This window comes from Triticum aestivum, chromosome 7B (assembly GCF_018294505.1).
Source record: "Triticum aestivum cultivar Chinese Spring chromosome 7B, IWGSC CS RefSeq v2.1, whole genome shotgun sequence".
In the NCBI taxonomy this organism is placed as follows: domain Eukaryota; kingdom Viridiplantae; phylum Streptophyta; class Magnoliopsida; order Poales; family Poaceae; genus Triticum; species Triticum aestivum.
In genome coordinates this window covers 1730480-1741360 of record NC_057813.1, presented here as the reverse complement: position 1 = coordinate 1741360, position 10881 = coordinate 1730480, and the positions used below count along the sequence as shown (strand labels likewise).

The 10881-nt window shown below is 46.1% G+C and overlaps 1 protein-coding gene and 1 pseudogene across 1 annotated transcript in view; one reads left to right on the top strand and one right to left on the bottom strand.

Moving 5' to 3' along the window:
- The window catches only part of LOC123162169 (polyubiquitin-like), a 42000-nt gene that overhangs the window by 8623 nt on the left and 22496 nt on the right, over positions 1–10881 (bottom strand). The gene's annotated exons all lie outside the window — the stretch shown is intronic.
- Positions 7282–7415, top strand: LOC123163283 (uncharacterized; annotated as a pseudogene).

The following is a 10881-nucleotide window of genomic DNA, read 5'->3' as shown; positions in this document are numbered from 1 at the left end:
GTCAGTGGTTTCGGTTTGGGAGAGGGAGATCTGTAGATGGAGATTGGTCGTGGGAGAAGGTGGAGGACGTGGGATTATTCCCAGTTTTTGCGTTGGTTTGGCGCGTGGGCTTTTCACGAGATTTTTTCGGTGTGCTATCGTACGAGGGTGGGGGTGGGGGATCGAACGAGGTTGAACCATCGAAAGAGGTCGAACCATCATGATGTTCGATCCCGCTTTAATAGTAGAGATTGGTAGCATAGCGTGATGTCTCGTGTGATGATCCACCATGCTTTGTCACCCTAGCTAGCTATATAGTTTATGTAGTACATATATTGAATTTCAGAACTTCAATTTCAGAAATTTAATCTTTGAATTATGAACATAGGAAATGTCTGACAACGACGATAAGATACAAGAGTGCGAGTACTGTGGCGACAACCGGGGTCTGTGCGACGGGCCTTACTTGGAAGGCGGTCGACGCTTCAGTATTAAACTCAACAAGACCTTCGATGTTTATACGGTACACAATGACGACAAGTCTTTTTCCGTAATTAAACATGACTTATGTTTCTTCAAAATGTAATTTCCGCTTTCTACAATTCAGCTAGTGCATCCCCTGTCATGCAAGACGTTATTTCTTGAAGAAGATGGATTTCAAAGATCATGAGAGTATGGAGACAAAGGGAGTTCACCTCAGGACCCATCATGGTTATACGTTTGCTGCAAAGCTATACAATGCGGTGACCTACTCCCATTTCGGTTGCTCGAATTGGGCAGCACTATGCAAGGCGTATGGTTTTTAGGAGGGTATGTATGTCACCTTCGATCTAGGTGATGATCCAGATGATATGGATGAAGATGATGTCGTCGAAGATAATATCGACATTTGGGTCGATGTTTATACGCTTCCACTTCTACCTCTACATGAGTTTCTCAAACATATTCAATAAGTAATTTATATTGTAAAAATAGTTGACAGCTTATTTACATTGACAACTTAGTTCCATTCTTCAAGAAATGTACGGAAAGTAGTAGACAAAACCTACTACAGTTTTGGGTCTGAGCTAAATTGTGAGGAGATACATCATTTTGTTTCATGGATTAAAGATGTTGAAACTTTTAAGACGAATTATCATATCTCTCTAAGTTATTCTCAAATACGTGCCACTAGTGCACGTGTTGAATCTACGGTAACATCCATCGAGATATCATGGTAAGATTTTTCCTATTATGTCATCAGTGCATTTTTTTGCATAGATTCTTTTAAGCTAAACTACATTTTGCTAAGTATGTTATTGTGATGTTCTTCAACAGAAACTCCCGGCGGATTGTATACCTAGATTTATGGAAATGAAAGGTGACATGAGGATTGTTAGCTTACGACAAAGTTTGCGTACATACCACCACAGTGCATACACGATTCATCGAAGCGATGACATCTTCACAATCAAAGATTGGAGAAAAGTTCTGAAAGATCGCAGAGAACTACTTGGGGGCAACATCAAGCGCAACCCACAAATGGGAGATAGGTTCATATGTATTCTCCATAATGGAGAATTAGGGGTTTCCTGTTTTATGTTATTTTACCTTCGAGAGAGTAGGAGGAGGTCTTAGGTATTTATTTGCTAGATTGTGCTAGAATGATGAGCTAGCTAGTTCTTATATGACTATGATGATGAGTTATGTGCTACCTTTGTGCTAGATTGATGAGCTTTCCTATATATATGACTATGATGATGAGTTGTTATTATAATGATGATGATGATGATTAATGGTTCCTTCATTAATTTGCTTACTCGCTAGCGTCCAGTTCTCTCGATCTATATGTAGTAGCTAGCGTCGACCAAGCACGGAGAAAGAGAGTCGCTTCTCTCTACATGTAGTACCTAGCATCGACCAAGCACGAAGAAAGAGAGGTCACTTCTCTCTATATGTAGTAGCTAGCTAACACAATGTGAAACCCCTAAACCCTCCAAAACCCCTTCTTTCAAAAAAATCCAGGCCTTTTAGTGCCGGTTGGTGACACCAACCGGGACTAAAGGCCCCCCAGCCCCCCGGCGCAAGCTCGTGCCACATGGTGGGCCTTTGGTCCCGGTTCGTGAGGAACCGGTACTAAAGGGGGGGGGGGCTTTAGTCCACACCCTTTAGTGTCGGTTGTAGAACCAGCACTAAAGGTCCTTATGAACCGGGACTAAAGACGGATTCTGCACTAGTGTCATGGTGTTCTGGAAGAGGAAGTATACATGAAGCAACTTCCTGGGTTTGGAAACCAACATACGCCGTTGCATGTGTGCAGGCTTGACAAAGCATTTTATGGGTCTTCACGCACCTACTACTATTCACTTGACTGCTGCTAAACGAATAGTTAGATATGTCAAGAACACTCTTAGCATTGGTCTGAATTTCAGCAAGTCACCATCCACACTTAATAGCGCTTTCTCAAATTATGACTGGGCGGGATGTTTGGATGACAGACGTTCCACTAGGGGATTTGCAGTGTTCTTTGGTCCTAACTTGATTTCGTGGTGTGCAAGGAAACAACACTAGTAGAAAAGGGGGCAAAGGTCTAGGCCGGGTCAGCCCATTAGTCCCGGTTCAGTCCAGAACCGGGGCCCATGGGGGCATTGGACCCGGTTCATGAGCCCCGGGGGCCGGCCGGGCCACGCGGGCCATTGGTCCCGGTTCGTCTAGACCTTTTGGTCCCGGTTGGTGGGACGAACCGGGACCAATGGGCCTTGCTCCTGGCCCACCACCATTGGTCCCGGTTGGTGGCTTGAACCGGGACCAAAGGCTGCCCTTTAGTCCCGGTTCATGCCACCAACCGGGACCAATGAGGTGCCTATATATACCCCCTCGCGTAAGAGCAGAGCACACTGCTTTGTTTTTTCTGGCCGCCGAGGGGGGGAGGGCTTGGTGGTGCTCTAGCTCACCTCCTATGCACACAAGATGTTCGATGGAATGCCCGAGCCACACTACTTAAGCTTTCTCCTCTCCAAGCTCGACCTCCAAGCTCCATTTTCCTCAATATTTGTCTAGGTTTAGCGGTCCGTCATGCCCCGTCGCCGTCGATCACCCGCGCCGATCTCATCGCCGGCACCACCATGGTGAGCCTCTTGTTCTTAGCTTCTTTCTGAAAGGAAAAATATTCTTACTTGTATGTTTAGATAGATACTTGTATTATTTTCTTACTTTTATTAATGCATCTTATATAGTGCGATGGTTTTGGTATCCGCCCCCCTCGGCCCTCGTCCTGTCTATGATTTGGATGTGGTATATATATATTATCTTTTCATAACTATTGGTTCATTTATTGTTTATGAAAATTATGCCGACCAACGTGACATAGATTTTATTTATCTAGGAGGTTGTTGAACCGGAAATTCCAACCGACCCTATTGCCGAGAGGTTAAATTTAGTTGAAGAAGAAAACAATTTCTTGAAGGAAAAAGTAAGACAAATTGAGGACGAGAAGATGATATTGAAGTTGCATGTTGCGGATGTCGTTGATGATCACAAGATCAAGATGGATACAATGCGCTTGAAGATTAGAAAGATTAGAAAATATGCCATTCATATCGAGGCTTGGTATCATTATGCAGTTGGATCAGTTGTTACCTTGATTGTGATTATGATCGCATTTTTTTCGCATTGAAATGTTTTACATAGTTTCAATGTATTGTTTAATTAATTAGATGCTCTGGAGAGCTATATGTTGTTAGATGAGAACTATGTATGTACTTTGGTTTTAATGTGATGATGAACTTCTATTAATTTGGTCACTTATTTATCTATTCATGATGTTCTGTAATGGTTTTTGACACACTTAATTATATATAATGCACGCAGATGAACCGGCAATGGATGTACGGTGACAAACACACCTCCGAGTACATTAGGGCATGCATGATTTTCTCGAAGTGGCTGAGCCAAACAAGCAGAATGGTTTTATGTGTTGTCCATGCCCTATATGTGGGAATACGAAGTCTTACTCTGACCGGAAAATCCTTCACACCCACCTGCTTTATAAGGGTTTCATGCCACACTATAATGTTTGGACGAGGCACGGAGAAATAGGGGTTATGATGGAAGACAGCAAAGAAGAAGAGTACGATGACAACTATGTGCCCTTGAATACGGTAATCGCACAAGGAAGTGATGCCGTCTTCTCATTTCTGAACGACACCGATGGTCTGGAAGGACAGGGTGAAGAAGCAGGCTATGATTATGATGGCTCCTTTGACCCAATGCCGGTGCAAGAAGGAGACCGTGAGGACGGCTCCGGTGACCCAATGACGGTGCAAGAAGGAGATCGTGATGACGGCTCCGGTGATCGAACCGAGTCTGGCCAGGTATATATATTAGTTAAGCCTGTGCTGACTAGCTAATTGATGCATTCGTTGTTTTGGTATATGTACACATATTAATTAACTCTCATCTTTCTTCTTTTTTCTAGCCCTCCGGATCGAGCACAACTTCGGTAAGGAGACGAGGCCCGAAGAAAAAGTTGAGCTCGGATGAAAGGTTTGAGATCACAGCAATCGCGCGCGACGGCGAACCGATTGAACCCATCCGAACAAAGAATGCATTTGCTGCTCAGTGCGGGGTTCTTGTTAGGGACAGGATCCCGATCAGCATCCACCAATGGTATAAGCCTAAGAACGAAGATCCTGAGGTGTCTTATGTCAATGATATGCAGAAAGATGATCTTTGGACTGAGCTGAAGGCAAATTTCACCCTAGCACCAGAGGAGGATCCGCAGAAGCCAATTATAGAGCAATTAATCAAGTCTTTTGCTATTAAGAAGATGGCAGACCTATTCAGGAGATGGAGGAAAGAGCTAAAAAAGTTTGTCGACAAAGAAGAGACACCAGAATTCATCAGCAAATATGAGAAGATCGAAGATCAATGGCCCGCATTTATGGCCCACAAGACATCAGAAAAGAGTAAGAAGATGTCGGCGACAAACAAGCAAAATGCTGCGAAGAAGAAGTTTCACCATCGCACGGGGTCAGGTGGCTACCTACAAGCCCAGCCTAAGTGGTCCAAGCCTGAGAATGATCTGCTTGATAAAGGGATCGAACCGGAGACAATGAACTGGCCAGACCATTGCTGGACTTGGTACTTCGGGGCTGGCGGAACCTTGGAACCTGTATTAGGGAAGTGCCGTTGGACGGACGAGCAACTGAAAATACCAGTCAAGAGGCCTTACCCACTAGAAGTTTTGAAGACTTCTAGCATAATCTGAACTTGATGAAGTTGTGATTAAGGGAGTGTGTTAAACACAATATACACAGTATACATTGTGTCAGGTATGGAGAGTCCAAGACTTGGCGTATGATCTAGGATAAATAGTTGGTTCGGTTCAGATGTAATCTTATCTCCTGTAACTACTTCTATCTCTTGTTCTCCAAGTTGTATACCTCCTGTAATATCTCCAACAATATATGCGCTTTCAGGGAGGTGTGCCCCTGCCTATAAACACGAAGCACGTCGCCTCAGGTCGAGGTAAGACGTTTCCGCCTATCGCACACTCGACGGTTCTATAGGTTAGATCATTTTATCTCTTCAGATACAAACCAAAAGATTCATGATATCATGTTAGGCCTCATCTGAATATCTGAAGGATATACCATCTTCGGTTTCTGTTTCCCTTCCGAAAATAGCTACAACCAACAAGATCGTCCAGTTTGAGAGTCAACGGTCGAGATGCCCCGGCGAAGCGGTACCAACTGAAGTGAAGCAGAGTAGTCGGTGTCAGATCTCTATTGGACGGCTACAATTGAATTACCCCTTTAGGCGCCAATTAATGTACCTTCAGCTGTCATTTTCATCTCTTCTTTTTACTTTACCAACTCTTAGACTGTAATTGCTATAAAGCCCGGGGTTTCCAGCCGAGAGAGGCATCGAGTTGTAATAGGGAACCCTAGCTGCCACTGGAGTGGGTCAGGCTCTAGTTTCCTCTTCGCTTATACAAACCCAAGCAAACCCGCTCTGAATTAGGGGTAAATCTCTAAGGATTTCTGAATTTTGCTCACCTCTGAACCCCTCTAAGTTCAGAGTTTGACATATCATCATTATCCATCTGATCTTTCTAATTTTAAGATCTGGAAACTCTCTGCAGCAAATAAAAGAGAAAGAAACCGTTCTAGAGATTATAAATTCTGTGGTGGGTTCAGCTGTTTGTCAGAGGGAGGTTCACCACGCGATCAACAACTATACATGCAAGAACAGTCTGCCAAAAGATAGTTTGATGGTTACAAAAAAGGATGCACCGGTTATAAAATAGTCCCAAGCCACACTCAAGCAAGCTACGTTAATAGGTTTTACCAATGCCGACTTCTCAAGTCCTAATGCACACATACTGTAATCAGTACTTACAGGTCACCAAATTAAATGAATCAGGTATATTTTTCTAATGTAGTACAGCAGAAAATTACAACCAACAGAATCAAAATCACATAAGAAACTGATCACCCTTCATGTTGGATGGCTACTAAATGACAGAACGTATCGAAGATTAGGGTGATTTCACATAGGAAAATGTGGAAATGCTGCATATCAGCACCAGCAGATAGTATGAGAACTATAGTAAAATGTTTCCTCCTTTTTATTTCAAGTAAAAGACAGTTTTTACCAAATCTCCCTCCAGCTTAACACAATAGAAAAATCTATGAGGGCTAAGTTTGCTTTCTCACAAGTCCATAGCAGTGCAGAAACGAGTGTAAGTTTGAACATATCAGACCCGCAAAATGACAGAAACAGAATAGACACATTGGCTAAATCAAATTAGTATAGCCTAAAAGGTGGGCTTCTTACACCAGACAGACGGAGACAGAGAGAAGGTGATGCTCTTAATCACCGAACGGGAGGCGGTGGATCGGGGACGAAGGCGCCGGACGTACACCGCAGCGCCGGATTCTGTGCGGGCGACACTGCTTTTACCAACGGAAGGAGGGGCAGGCGTGGACTGCGCTGCAGGAGGCGAGGGACGAGGGCGGGGTGGTGGATCTAGAGTAGACTATGAGGGCACATATGGACGGGGAGAGGTCGGGGATTCAAGGTGAGCAATGCCAACGGAAGGATTTGTGGGAGGAGGGTTTGCGAGAGTGCGCCTGCTGCTCTGGGGCATTTTCACACTTCGGCTCTATTTCACAGCGTAATGTTTGTTTGCTGGTAATCTTATTAGTCCCACCTCGGGAACTGAGGCAGGTAGCATTATTAGTCCCACCTCGGGAACTGAGGCAGGTAGCAAGGGGGGAGCTGGGTATAAGAAGGGGCCTTGGGCGTATGGAAAGAGGCATCTTTGCGCTTGGGGCAATGACGCAGCCAGTGAGGTTATACCGAGGCGCGTCAATTGCTAGTTGAAAACTATTTCCAAACCCCCTCTTTGGCCCTCATGGGTCATTGAGAATTTCTGAAAGGGCTCCCTCTCCTCCTTGGAGAGGGCAAGGCTCTACAAATTCATTGTCAAAAATTTAAATTTTGGTTCGTGGAAGATATTTAAATTTAACAGCTGCTGTTAGTTTTTGCTTGGACCAGATAAAAGTTTCACATGAATCATATTTCGGTTTGAAATTCAGGACTGCTGGCCAAGGCCAATCAGTCTTCGAAGTTGAAGAGACGTGCTTAAAATGGAATTAAGAATTCTGATGTTTTTTCTTTTAGAAGTTTGCATGTAGACTACACTACCGGACTCGTGGGCTATGCCTACGGCCAAGGGCCGTCGGCATAGGTCCTATGCCGTCGGCGTCCTATGCCGTCGGCATAGATCTATGCCTACGGCTGCCGTCGGCATAGCCCCGTCAATGTAGATCACGTCAGCGTACTTCTGTCAGACCGTCGGTGTAGTATAGCCGTCGGCATAGGGGGGTATGCCGACGGTCGTGGGGCAGCCATCGGCATAGTTTAGCCGTCGGCATAGTTTTCCGTCTGACGGCAACGGACGGCGCCGTCAAAACTGCTGGCGACTCAGGGGACGACACGTGGCAAAGATATGCCTACGGCTAAGCCGTGGGCATAGATTCAATCTATGCCGACGGCTTAGCCATAGGCATATCTTTGCCACGTGTCGCCCCCTGGTTTGACCTGGCGGCAGGGCTATGCCTACGGCAAAGCCGTCGGCATAGATTTACATCTATGCTGACGGCTTTGCCGTGGGCATAGCACTGCCACGTGTCGCCTCCTGGTGGCTCCTGAGCGTATACATGGCGACAGCTTTGCCGTAGGCATAGTTTTTTTTATTATTTTCCCTGTTTTTTCTTTTTCAATTCATTTGACAGCATTTCAAATCAGAATAATATGAAATATGATAGTTCATCATCATCATTTAAACATAGTCAAGTTCATCATCTAAAGATCATCACCGGCGAAAGTTCACGAACATAAGAGTAGTGCAAGACATAAAACATCATAAAAGTTGAAACATGAAAGACATGGCACAACGGCCGCATACACGGAATCATCATCGTCATCAAGCACCACCAAGTCCACCTCCGCCAAAACCACCACCACCACCGAGTCCACCTCCGCCAAAACCACCACCTCCGCCAAGTCCACCTCCGCCAAAACCACCATCACCACCAAGTCCACCTCCGCCAAGTCCACCTCCGCCAAACCCGCCACCGCGACCACCATCACTCTGCCAGATCAGAGTGACTGGGGTCGACGGAGCAGGAGTCGAGCCACCGGTCCCCTACATGTTTGAAAGAAGATTCTAACGGTAAATATGACATGATAATGTTGGATGAACGAGAACTAGTTTGTCATTAGTTAGGCAAATTTACTAACGGGAGTATCACCGCCTAGTGCCAGGCATTCCTCGAACGTGGGAATGTGTGGGGCGTCTCCCGCAGGTGGTGGTGGGGGTCCAACTTGTGGTGGCTCCGTGCGGTTAGTCCAAGACGCCAACATAGCCTGGATGTTAGTTAAACAAGTCCACTTAGAAACAAGCCGTGATCAACAAAGTCAGAAGGAATGAAAGTGCAAATTTGAGCTTGGTTTAAGAGGGCAAAACTAACCGCCATCACTTGACGGCTGTAATCATCGTTTGCCTTAACTCGTTGCAAGTACTCCCTCACCTCAATATGCCTATGCTCGAGAAAGGCCTGATATGCCTACAAAATTGAGGTTGTTTCTAAGTGGGCAGTGATGAAAATAAACTAAGAAAGATAGAGACAAAGAAGATAAGGGGAAGTACTTACAGCACGCTGGCGGACTAAGGGAGGCTGCGAACGCCCCGTACTCTCTAACGGGCTCAGGTTGGTAGCTCGAAGCCGTGTGTACGAGATCGACGGAGTGATCAAGCCATCGAAACACGGATACCGGCCATGGGACTTACCCTGGATGGCCACCACCGATGTGTCGTCGATCTGAGACTGGGCGACCTCAGGAACGGGAACATCCGGATGCAACTTCTGATAGTTCTAAGTGTAAGACTCCATGTGTTGCTCGGTGTTGCCGTAGTACTGGCTCTCGCCCTCCTTGCGACCACTCCGCTCGCGGGCCAGCTTCCACGACTCCATGTCTGAGAGCGGCCTCTGCAACTTGTCCTCCTGCAACGTCAAACAGAAGTTAGCCATACATAAGAACATGACGGTAAAGAAGAACCAAAATGCATCTTTCATATAGATATACCTTCATGGCCTTGAAGCCCCAGTGGTTTCTGTTTCCTTGGCCGTGTGTCCCGTCTTTTCCACAGTTAGCCCGGGCCTTGATGCTCTTGGCAGCAAACTCTAGATCGTCACCAACCCACCTATCCACCAAACACGCCCATCCGTCATGCCTTCCATAGCACCAACGAGGAACAACCTGTGCAAATTTTGGAAGCATGACATGTGAGCACAAAACATATAGTTGACTCCTTGAAACAATGAAAAGTCAGTAATAGTTACCATCATGAACTGCTCCCTGCTCATGGTAATTTTTTGCCTCTGTGCTTGAGTTTTGGTCACCTTTTGTTGCAGGTAGATGTGGTAGTACTGTGAGACGGCAACCCAACGTACCTCGTACTGCAACTGACGAGCTTTCTTCTTTGCAGACGCAAGTAAGACCACGTCGACTCTGGCCTTATGCTCGTCAAGAACTCTATAGAGTTGCTGCAATCATGCATAAACCAGAAGCAAACAAGGCATGAGTTGAGTGATTCAATGATAAACTATGAACGAAACTGAAGACAAGTGATTCAAAAGGGAACTTACCCAAAATTTGGTGATCACGGCCTTAGCGGCCGTCCCGTACTCCGCGTTGCTGCAAGCCTCGTAGTGGGCCCAGCTTGTGGCCAAAACACGCAGCTGCGGGTCCCTGTCTGGCCGGGGGCAGAATAGGCCAGGCCAAAACTGCTTCAACAGGACAGTGAGAAGGCCGTTCGGTTTACGGCCCTTTCCCCGAAGGATCCAGTTACTGCAAAAGAATCAAAGGGTTGCCATGTGTACAATAAAAAAATGTTGTCATGTGTTGAAAATATGATTGAGATGCACTTACTCTGTCCCCGCACTACTGGAATTAGCTACTTTGCCATCAGCTAGCGGACGGCAAAGAAGCTCTTTGCCATCAGCTACTCGAAAGCAGACGGCAAAGAACTGGCTGATGGCAAAGAAAGCCTTTGCCATCAGCCTGTTCTTTGCCGTCCGCTAGCTGATGGCAAAGAATCTTTGCCGTCTGCTAGCTGACGGCAAAGAATCTTTGCCGTCCGCTAGCAGACGGCAAAGAGGGAGGGGGCCCCCACTGAGGAGCTGTTTAAAAAATACTTAACATCCCCCCTCTTTGCCGTCTGCTAGCGGACGACAAAGAGCAAAAAAGCGGACGACAAAGAGGGCGGACGGCAAACATTCAACAAAAATAACGGCGCGCCCCACCCCACCCTCTCTCTCTGTTTCTCTCCTGCTCCCACACGCGCGCCGC